Source organism: Mycteria americana, chromosome 3 (assembly GCF_035582795.1).
Source record: "Mycteria americana isolate JAX WOST 10 ecotype Jacksonville Zoo and Gardens chromosome 3, USCA_MyAme_1.0, whole genome shotgun sequence".
Classification (NCBI taxonomy): domain Eukaryota; kingdom Metazoa; phylum Chordata; class Aves; order Ciconiiformes; family Ciconiidae; genus Mycteria; species Mycteria americana.
The window spans coordinates 80,740,522-80,752,137 of record NC_134367.1 but is presented as its reverse complement, the minus strand read 5'-3'; the positions used below and the strand labels follow the sequence as shown (position 1 = coordinate 80,752,137).

The window sequence follows — 11,616 nt, the reverse complement described above, 5'->3', positions numbered from 1 at the left end:
CTAGAAGATATCACAAATCAGAAAAGACTGATGACTGTGTCTGTAGAAACAAATGCAGAACAGTCTGGAATGACAATTTAGTCAAAAGGAAATATAATTAATCAATTTCTGAGAAGAAAATTTTAAAAAATTGGAGAAATCAGTTAAAAGTAAGTCTTCACAGACTAAAAGAATTTAGGTCCCATCCAAGGTTTTTACTGCTTTTCAGAGGTGTTTGTGTGCAACCATTACATTACCTTCTCATGACCAAATCCAGTTTCAGCCTTTTAACCAGCAGGAGAGTCTGAGTTCATCTCTCCACGTCATATTTCTATAATTTCTGTGAGAAATGTTGTTTTAGAAGACAGAAGCCCTTTGCCCCTGTCAAGCTGAAAGTTAGGCTGCGCCTCTCTCACCTTACTCATCATTCACCACCACACCATCTAATTAAGTGGGTTGAATCTTGGCCACATCACACTTAAAATGAGTCACATAAAGCATTTTCGAACACAGTTCTTTTAAGATTGGTTGGAACTTCAAGATGTTAAGACTCAAATGTCAAGTGATACCTAAAATACTTTTGATATTTACATGATACCTCACAATTTTATACCTTTCCTGTCTGAGAAAAAAAAATTCAGTTTGAGCATGAAGTGGATGCAATGCAGATCAAACATCACCTCTTCTTTTTTCTTCAAATGACCTGTTAAGATATTTCCCTAAGTGATTAGGAGAAACCATGAAGGGATCTGGTAACCCCAAATGCTGGGACTGAAACATATGGGAAGGGAGAGGAAAAAGGTCCAAGAGTATGCGTGGCAGGTGTGCCTGTACCTCCACCAAGCACACAGGAATGACCCACATCCTGCAGTGGAGGAGGTCTATGGAAACACCAATCTTCCTGCCCTCCTCCATGGAACAACCCCTGCTCCTGCGCCTCCATAGCAGGCTGAAGTCATCATTAACCTATTGTGGGTGTTATTGCTGTGTTATGTGCAGTCACACACTTCTGGATTGCAGCAGTGGACTCTTCATCAAGCAAGCAAGACTCACCCCTTTTAGGAAAGATGGTGAGAATCACATCATCACTCCTGGTTTCAAAGGATTTCAGAGCTTCCAAAGTTTCTGGGCTGCTAAGAGCCCTTAGGCCACAAAATACCTTTGCAGGAAAAAAACCAACAGATCTTGAGATGTCATCTTTTCATCTTAATAAAGGTCTTTTGAATATTTCAGTGACTGTTTCTCCATTTCTGGTCAGGATTTTTCCCCTGTTCAACTCCTTGCAGACACTGAGATGCACACTGCTGTCTGTTATCTAGATAGCTTTTGATATCACCATGTACGTGTCCAGCATACATGCATCCAGCTCTGGAGTACTCAGTTCAGGAAAGACATGGACCTGTTGGAGCGGGTTCAGAGGAGGGCCATGAAAATGATCAGAGGAATGGAACACCTCTCCTATGAAGAAAGGCTGAGAGAGTTGGGGTTGTTCAGCCTGGAGAAGAGAAGGCTCTGGGGAGACCTTATTGCAGCCTTTCAGTACTTAAAGGGGGCTTATAAGAAAGATGGGGACAAACTTCTTAGTAGGGCCTGTTGCAATAGGACAAGGGGTTTTAAACTAAAAGAGGGCAGATTTAGACTAGATATAAGGAAAAAATTTTTTACAATGAGGGTAGTGAAACACTGGAACAGGTTGCCCAGAGAGGTGGTAGATGCCCCATCCCTGGAAACAGTCAAGGTCAGGTTGGACGGGGCTCTGAGCAACCTGATCTAGTTGAAGATGTCCCTGCTTATTGCAGGCGGGGTTGGACTAGATGACCTTTAAAGGTCATCTTCCAACCCAAACTATTCAATGATTCTATGATTCTATGTAGGAAATAGCAAAGGACATGTATTAAGGAATAGATTAAAATGTTGCTAATTCCAAAACTATGGGGCATGGTGGCTTGTCTCTTTTCATCCATGGAAGCCCAGAGTTAGATGAAGTCCTACTCTTCTGGGAACGAAAACCTACAAGCCCAGAATCAACAGGTTCAAGCAAACGCACCTCTTCATGCAGAGCAATTTCACATGGGCACGTCCTGCAGAGAAGTTTAGAAAATCTGACTGAGAAACATGCTGTGAGTGGCCCATCAGAGCCAAATCTGCAACATCCCTCATTATTCCTGTCAGGGAGACATGGGGCAGGGCCTGGCAGCCAGGACCCATCCCACCACCCCAGCCCCGAGCAGGGCATCCGATGGGAACCAGGGCAGCCCCAGCCGGGCATCAGGCACCTGGGGACAGTGATGGGATGAGGATGGTCCAGGACGTGGGTCCATGGATGGGTCCAGCTTGGCAGGGCTCATGGCCAGGTAGGGCAGGGCTCTGCGGAGCTGGAGACCAGCCCTGCTGCGGCATCGCTGGGGCAGGGGCTGACGGCCCCAGGGGGCTGACATGGGCAGGGTGGGAGGAGTCCTGGGGGCGCTGGGCAGGGACAGTCAGGGCTTTGACAGGGCCTTGACAATTTCCCAGTTTTGTTAATTACATTTTTGGTTGCTGATTGCTCAGTTTTTAATCTTAGTTTGGTGTGAGAGAGCCCTGCAGATATATCTGTCTGGGAATACGGCAGAGGAATCTCTCTTCCAAGGAAGTGAATTCCCTTTGCCAGATGGAGTTGACATTTCCTTAGCGAAGCTTTTCCAAAGCTTAGGTTTTCCAAAAGAGTGGTTGTGACAAGAGGTCATGCAGCATGTTCTGTACAGATGTAGCAAGGACATCTACATCAGCAAGGAGGGTGTGGAAATCATACCTATGTAGCATAAATGTATTTATTGTCGAACAAGTGCAGCTTTAGTAGTTTAGCAACAGGGTCATTAAGGGGCTTCTTTCCCCTGATCCTTCCATTCAAAAGTCATGGTTCTTCCCACTTGCCACTTACCTAACTGTCCCCAAAGAGGCCAATGGGAGCAAAACACTCCACAAAACATATAGTTGTTCATTACTTAAGAGTTCATGGCAGTAAGAGCTCCAGAAGTCCCACCCTGCACCAAAGTGAGGAGTTTGTCCAAGTGTCAAAGGCGTTTCTGGCCTTGCTGTACAAATGTCAACACCATGGTAGCCATGGTGGATCTAAACCCAGACTATCATGCTCTCCCCATACACAGGCATTTGGGGGTTCAGACCCACACCACAAATCCATGTCAAGCCCACTGTGTCCTGAGAGGAGAGGCCCTGCATTGGTTCCTCTGCCTCAATATTGAGCATCTCAGGGGCCTCATTCACCATCTCAAGCCATGAAGCAGCCACAGGGACACCACCAGACTGGTGCTATGATGCCTGTGCACCGTGTCCCTCCTGGAATGATGCCAGGCATTCACTCGTGGCATACACACATTTTATTTGGTTACATCAAGCGAAGCACATACTCTAGACCCAGCACACGCCTAAGAATTAGCACCCGAATGCTTGGAGGTGCCAGGAAGATCTCTGAGGTGTTTCTCTTTTCTCATGGGGACAACACATGGGGACTGTCCACCTTTGGAGAATCATCTTTGGAGCATGACTTGCTGTCGTGCTGCTCATCTGCTTATTTTCAGGCCTTGCAGTACACGTCATATTTCACCTTTGCTGCCAGCTTTGTTCCTCCTAGGCAATCTTCAAATTTTCAGTCCATTTCTTCATTCTGAGCTTTAGAGAAGAGGTCTCTCCAGTTCCCAACAACCCCTGTGTACAATAAAAAGTACCATGTACAACAAGAAGTACCAGCTGCTCCTGAGAGGGGATAATACCCAGGCAGCAATGGGGCAGAATCGTTGCGTACATGGGAAGGATCTGATTTATGCCCCTGAGAGGTCTGATTGCCTGGGAGAGGCAAGGTAGCAAAGATAAGAAGCAAAGGCTGCAGCCAGGCCACAGGGAGCATTGCTCGTGGACTGCCTGTATGCCTCCCTCCCCAGAGGGGGTTTCCAAAGTGGTTTCATGAAGCTTTTACAGGGAAGAGAAGGAAACCTGGTTTTGTCACAAGGGAAAGCCCATTTATGAATGTCTCCCTCTGAAGGGGGAAGTTATTTGGGGCAGTGGGGTAGGTGGTAGAGAGGAAAGCAGTTAAATCCTTTTTTCCTCCAAGGAGTGGTGAAGGAAAGGGATTAAAGCAAGCCCATACCCACGGTAGTCAGAAACCAAAGACTCTTTATGCCATGGGGAGCAGCTGGGCTGTCAGAACTCTGGCCCTGGCCCTGGGTCAGTGAGGGACCATCTCTGGGGCCACCACTGACATGCCCATTGGGAGGAATCATATTGAGACTATTCCTCAGCTCTCACTGAGGACGTAACAAGAAGATGCCTGTGAGGCCAGAAGAGCAGTGAGCAATGCATTCCCTTGAAGTTCAAGAGACACTTGTCCCATTAGCATACCTCCTCCCAAAGGGGACTTTCATGAAGTGACACGCTCAGCCTGGATCCATGATCCAGGATTGGCCTCATCACCTGACTGCCAGGCAAAGACCACACCACCACCCCTCTGTAAAGAACAACCATCCAGCCCAAGCAGATTTGGTGCATTATTGTTGGCATAACTTACACCAGTGTTGGCCCCCACCTTCATAGCTCACTTGCCTAACTAATCAGGGCTGCCACAGGGAAATAGGGCAACATGGAAGCAATGGCTGAGGACCTTAAGCCAGGATAGTTGAGACACTCCAGTATGTTTCTCACGAACAACTCTAAATCCTGCCAACAGCAGAGGCTTGTTGTACAGGATGCCACAGGAAAGACCTCACCCACATCGCTCCTTCCCAGACAGCCCAGTAAGCTCATGGCTAAGTGAGGAGGCCCACTCAGAAGGAGACTTTAGAAGGCACATTCTCCATTTACAGATACTTACCCTTCTGGAAGAGAATGTCCCCAAATTTTTCATGGGTTTCCTTGGATTTCTCTTTCATAGCTTCATTGTGCAGCAGGAACACTATGATATAGTTGCCACACAGAAACATGGTAGGATGACTCGCACAACCGGAGCGCTGCAGAATGGATAAGCAAGGAAGGCGAGGCGGTGGGGTAGCCCTGTATGTTAGGGAGTGTTTTGATTGTCTAGAGCTTAATGATGGTGGTGATACGGCTGAGTGTTTATGGGTAAGAATGAGGGGGAAGGCCAACAAGGCAGATACCATTGGGAGTCTGTTATAGACCATCCAACTAGGATGAAGAGGCAGACGAAATGTTCTATAAGCAGCTGGGAGAAGTCTCACAATTGTTAGCTCTTGTTCTCATGGGGGTCTTCAACTTACCAGATGTCTGCTGGAAATACAATACAGCAGAGAGGAAACAGTCGAGGAGGTTCCTGGACTGTGTGGCAGATAACTTCCTGACACAGCTGGTGAGTGAGCCAACTAGGGAAGGAGCCCTGCTGGACCTGTTGTTCATGAACAGAGAAGGACTTGTGGGTGATGTGGTGGTTGGAGGCCTTGTTGGGCATAGCAAACACAAAATGATAGAGTTTTCAATTCTTGGAGAAGTAAGGAGGGGGGTCAGCAGAACTGCTACCTTGGACTTCTGGAGGGCAGACTTTGGCCTGTCTAGGAGACTGGTTGACAGAGTCCCTTGGGAGGCAGCCCTGAAGGACAAAGGAGTCCAGGAAGGCTGGACATTCTTCAAGAAGGAAATCTTAAAGGCACAGGAGCAGGCTGTCCTCATGTACCAAAAGAGAAGCTGGCAGGGAAGAAGACCAGCCTGGCTGAACAGAGAGCTTTGGCTGGAACTCAGGAAAAAAGGAGAGTTTATGACCTTTGGAAGAAGGGGCAGGCAACTCAGGAGGACTGCAAGGATGCCGAGAGGTTATGCAGGGAGAAAATCAGAAGGGCCAAAGCACAACTAGAACTTAATCTGGCTACTGCCATAAAAGACAATAAAAAATGTTCCTATAAATACACTAGCAATAAAAGGAGGGCTAAGGAGAATCTCCATCTTTTATTGGATGTGGGGGGAAACATAGTGACAAAGGATGAGGAAAAGGCTGAGGTACTGAATGCCTTCTTTGCCTCAGTCTTTAATAGTAAGACCAGTTGTTCTCTGGGTACCCAGTCCCCTGAGCTGGAAGACAGGGATGGGAAGCAGAATGAAGCCCCCATAATCCAAGGGGAAATGGTTAGCGACCTGCTACCCCACTTAGACACACACAAGTGTGTGGGGCTGGATAGGATCCACCCAAGAGTACTGAGGGAGCTGGCAGAAGTGCTCACCAAGCCACTGTCAATCCTTTACCAGCAGTCCTGGCTAACGGGGGAGGTCCCAGTTACCTGGAGGTTAGCAAATGTGACACCCATCTACAACAAGGGCCAGAAGGAGGATCCAGGGAACTACAGGCCTGTCAGTCTGACCTCAGTCCCTTAGTCTTGCTTGCAGAATGGACGGGGGCAGGAGATGAGGTGGCAGATGGGGTAGTATAATTCTTCTGGAAGGCAGTTTCTTCATCCTCTGTAAAGCAAGTGAGAAGAAATGTGACAGGACAGAAGTAGCTTATTCAGTGACATGTGCCTTTTCAGGAATTGTGGGTAATAAGAAAAGGTGAGACCAGAGAAGAAAGATCTTATCCCTTGGAAAACCCACAGGGATGCATTGGTGGTGTAGGCTTCTGCTAGCCTCTGCCACAGAGCACCATTTCACATGAGACAAGCCTCAGGACATGACACCCAAGAGAAAGGTCTTACTGATCAAACACACTGGGTCCAGGGCTGGAGCCCCCTGTGGCTTCTCAGCATTATCTGGGTTCTGAGGCCCTTGCGTTGGGACAGCAAGGGCAACAGCACATGCTACTTGTGCAGACCATAGTTGTTGTTAAGGCTCTAGGCTCTCCGTTACCTCTGAGATCAGCCATTGTCTTTCAGCTAATACTACCTGTAAGAAGAGCAGTGCCAATATTTTCATATATCCCAGGATCTCCAAATTCTGGATGTGGAAATGTGTCTAGCTTCTTTTCACATTTATTCTCTCTTTCATTTCTTCTTCTGTATATTTGGCATCTGTTGATTCCAACTCCTTCACCATTTGGTCAAGCCAGTTGGTTCCTGAAAGGATAAAGACACCAGTAGCACACCAATTCTGGACTGCACATTTGCACTTTTTCATGTCATCGTGGCTGACAGGACATCCTGTCAAACGGGTTCACATTTGTGAACTTCCATATAACTTCCATATAACTTCCATATAACTTCAATAACATTTGTGAACCAGTTTGGCTCCATGTTGTAGCTTAGCTTGTCAACAGGTAGGTGTGCTGGTTTTGGCTGGGACAGAGTTAATTTTCTTCATAGTACCTGGTGTGGGGCTATGTTTTGGATTTGTGCTGAAAACAGTGTTGATAATACAGGGATGTTTTCGTTATTGCTGAGCAGTGCTTATACAGAGTCAAGGCCTTTTCTGCTTCTCACCCCACCCCACCAAGCGAGTAGGCTGGGGGTGCACAAGAAGCTGGGAGGGGACACAGCTGGGACAGCTGACCCCAACTGACCAAAGGGATATTCCCTAACATATGACGTCATGCTCAGCGTAGAAAGCTGGGGGAAGAAGAAGGAAGGGGGAGACGTTTGGAGTGATGGTGTTTGTCTTCCCAAGTAACCATTATGTGTGATGGAGCCCTGCTTTCCTGGGGATGGCTGAACACCTGCCTGCCCATGGGAAGGAGTGAATGAATTCCTTGTTTTGCCTTGCTTGTGTGTGTGGCTTTTGCTTTACCTATTAAACTGTCTTTATCTCAACCCATGACTTTTTTCACTTTCACAGTTTTGTTTCTCTCCCCTGTCCCACTGAGGGGGAGTGAGCGAGCGGCTGTGTGGGGCTTAGTTGCCGACTGGGGTTAAACCATGACACTGGGCAGTAATCAACAAGGGTATGCCAAAAGCCAATAGGGACAGAGCTGTCAGCCAGACATTGTGGAGTGCTACCCTGCTCGCTTCAGAAGCAGATCCCATCCCTCAGTGGAAACGGAAGCAGACCTCTATTGCTCTTTCCAGCTCTGGCACTTTTTTGGTCACCTCAGACTATTCCCTGTGGAAATTACTCAAGAGCAGTGGAGCTCCCAGCACAGGGCCAACTGAGTCATCTGTTGCCTGTTTCTGCTCTCCATCTACAGTGCTGTCTTTGGGAACACTCTGTTCCCTCCTCACGACCAGCTCTTCATGATCAACACAGTTTGGCCTCGTTCCCAGCCACCAGCTAGGCTTCCATAACTAGCAGCAGAAGAGGTCATCAACCAAACCACCAGACCGTCAAGCTCCTGTCACCATCTTTGCACCAGGCTTAGCTGTCTTGGCCTCTGCAACCTGGCAAAACTGGTGGGTGAGGGACTGGGTATGGAGAGCCAAATCTCAGTTTTCAACTAACACCTTCTGGGATGTGTAGGTGGACCCTCACACCTTTAAACCATTTCGGCCTGTGCACAGCTGTACAGGCTGCACACAAAGGGGATGTGATAAGGATCAACAATTCCTCTTTTTCTGCAAATGACCTATTAAGATATTTCTCTAAGTGAATAGGGAAAATATGAAGGAAAGTAAAATGCCCATAGTGAGAGAGGAAATAATCCAAGAGTCCTGGCAGCATTCATGTCCTTCCCTCCATTTAGATACATGGGAATCACCTGCATTCTGCAATGCAGTAAGTCTATGGAAACAGCAGTTCTTCTGCCTTCATTAGCAGGACATATTCCTTGTATTGCCATTGCAGCGAGTAGGGTAACAACATACTTTCCTGTATTAGCAAGAGTAGTCAGAATATCAAGGGATGTGATTATCCTGCTTTACCCAACACTGGTGAGTTCACCACTTGAATACTGTGTGCAGTTCCTGCACTGAAGCACAAGCAATGTTGAGAATCTTGAGAGAGTCCTGCTGAACTTCCATGAAATCACTGGAAGCTGGAGCAAATGAAATGCATAGAAAGGCTTGGTTTGCTCAGGCTGGAGAAAAAAAAAATAAGGCATGGGGGAAATCTCACTGCAGTCTTCCACTACTGGAGGTTATAATGAAGACAGAGCAAACTCTTCTGAAAATTGGCCAGGAAATGACAAAAGGGGAATATTACAAATCACAACGAGGGATGTCTGACTGCCCAGAAATAAAACAAACAAACAAACCCAAAAAACAAACTCCAAAAAACCACTGTAGTGAGAAAACACTGCAATACATTTCCAGTGAGTGGTGAACCTCCACCCTCAAAGTTTTAAAACTCTTCTGGACAAAGACTTGAGCAACCAAATCTAACTTTGAAGGTTAGGTCTTTCCCCTGCTTTGAGCAGGAGGTTGTATTATTTGACCTCCAGAGATGCCTTACAACTTAAATTCATGATACTATGAAGTCTGATGTCACCATAAGCTTTTCTCAGGTATTATTGCTGTGTTAAATGATGGCACAAACTTCTGCATTGCAGCATTGTGTACTCGTCTACTTATCAAGAAAACAGCACTCACCTGTTTTAGGATAGCCTGCTAGAATCACATTGTCGCTCCTGGTTTCAAAGGATTTCAGAGCTTCCAAAGTTTCTGGGCTGCTAAGTGTAGCAGGGTATACAATACCTCTGTAGGAAAACAGCATGTCTTCTGGGGGAATCTTTCCCTATTTGTATTTTCACTGTTTTGATGACTCTTTCCCTATTTCTGCTCATGTTTGTATCCCTGGGGAACTCTTTCCAAACAGATACAGGCTGTCTTTCCACAATGCAGAAAAACTTTATGCAACATATTAGCAAATCAGATAAGGCGTTCACTTAGGAATGAAGGTACAAGTCACTCATTAACTCTGTACTCTGTTAACTCCTTTTGAAATTACAGGACTGGAGACTGACAATAGTGACATAGAGTCTTTGCTGCAGCTGATACTAGGAACAGGAATCTATTGGGGCAATAACTAATAGCATTCAAAATGTTAAAGGAAACCCAAGAAAGACCTATAAAGGCTATTCCCTGAAATATTTTTAACTGGTGAGCAATGCAGTGCAATTTGCAAACTGGACAACCAGCATGTAGTAGACATGTGGATAGTGGATCTCAGCCTAAATTGCTATTGACTCCACTAATGGATACACATCCATGGGTGCAACTTCCTTCCAGATGGTGGGTCTATCCTGCAGTCAATCACTGTAACATCATCACTTCAGGCGATATCTCCAGAGACAAGTGCCACCTAAGCCATACTTCTCATGATTAAATACTCACATTTGAGACTTTTACTTCACCAAATCCTACAGGATCATTACTTTCATGTGAAGCTCTAATACTTAGGTTCTGCATTAACGTGATCAAATTCTACCAGTATGACTTCAGTTCTGTTTCTCTCTACACATGTCCATAATTTAATCTTTGGGTGAAATTGTTCTTGATGGGGGAGTTATTGGTATTCTGGCTGATGCCTTTTTAGAAGATAAGGAGTACTGAGGTGAAGAAATAGGTATCTCCACAGGTCATCCCAACAGAGATATGCAATACAGGAAGGCTGAATTACCCTGTGGAGGTGCCTTTCACTCTTTCTTTCACACCTTTGAATATCATATGGATCTCATTCACTACCCAGATATCAAACCCACAGAGAGGTCCACAGTGCTGTGCATCACATCCTTGTCTCTTTCTTCATAAAGGGATGTTAGACACTTAGTAAAACTATACACAAGCTTAATTAGGCATGAGGAGATGTCAAATCAAAAGCGCAACTGTAAGACCTGGAAGAATGCTTACAGTTACCTATAAAGAATGATTTTACATTATTTTTCTGGTCTCCCAAAATGCAGAACCGTCAAAATAGACCATTTTATTGGAAATATTCTCTCTAGCAGTGCTATTTTACTCATAAAAACTGGACACACCATTCCTATATTATGACTTCTGCCAGCTTTGTTTTTGTTTTCAGTTTTCTGTCCATGTGTTTACTCTGAGTTGCAAAGGAACGTTCCTCCCATTTGCCAATACTAAAGAGTAAGAGCATCAAGAAATTAGCATTTTTCCTCCTGCCTCCAGAGCCAGCTGTCTGAATCCTGAGGGAGCCAGATCACTATAACACCTCAATATGAAATCTAACAACCTGTCACCTGAGCCACAGGGGACACGGGTCCCTCCAGGTCCTTTAACCCTTGGATCCTGATCTCTGCTCATGAGCGGGGCCCTCAATGCTGTCACAGCCACCTGGCAGGCTGCTCAGGAGCTGCAGAGATCAGGGCTCGGAGCAGCCCTGTCTCTCTGGAGAGGCTCAGGGGAACCAAGTCCCCTGAGGGTGCCGGGAGTCCCAGTCCCAGCGCTGTCTGCCCAGCAGCCGAGTGTCTCGGGGTAGGCAGGTGACCCCGCAGGGAGGCTGTACAACTGTGGCACAGCTCACATGGTCCCCAGGGAAAACTCTGAGTTGTTCAATTAGTCTACATGAAAATCTGCCTTGGATGGAAATGCTGTTAGCAGGAGCATTTGCAGTACAACACAAAGAGAAGATTCCCCTTAAGCGAAGATTCACCTCAGCTGAAGATTCACTTCAGCCTTGTTTTGGAAAATGGATTGGGGAAAGGACATGAGGTGGGAGATGGGCTAGTATAATTTTTCTGGTTTCTTCATCCTCTTTAAAGCAAATAGACAGAAATAAAATGTGAGCATCCTCTTCAGTGGAATTATATCATTTCAGGAATCA

General features: G+C 46.2%; 1 pseudogene; it reads right to left on the bottom strand.

Moving 5' to 3' along the window:
- Nucleotides 1-3,409: 3,409 nt before the first annotated feature.
- On the bottom strand, nt 3,410-9,616 carry LOC142407552 (sulfotransferase 6B1-like; annotated as a pseudogene).
- Between the last annotated feature and the right edge of the window lie 2,000 nt (nt 9,617-11,616).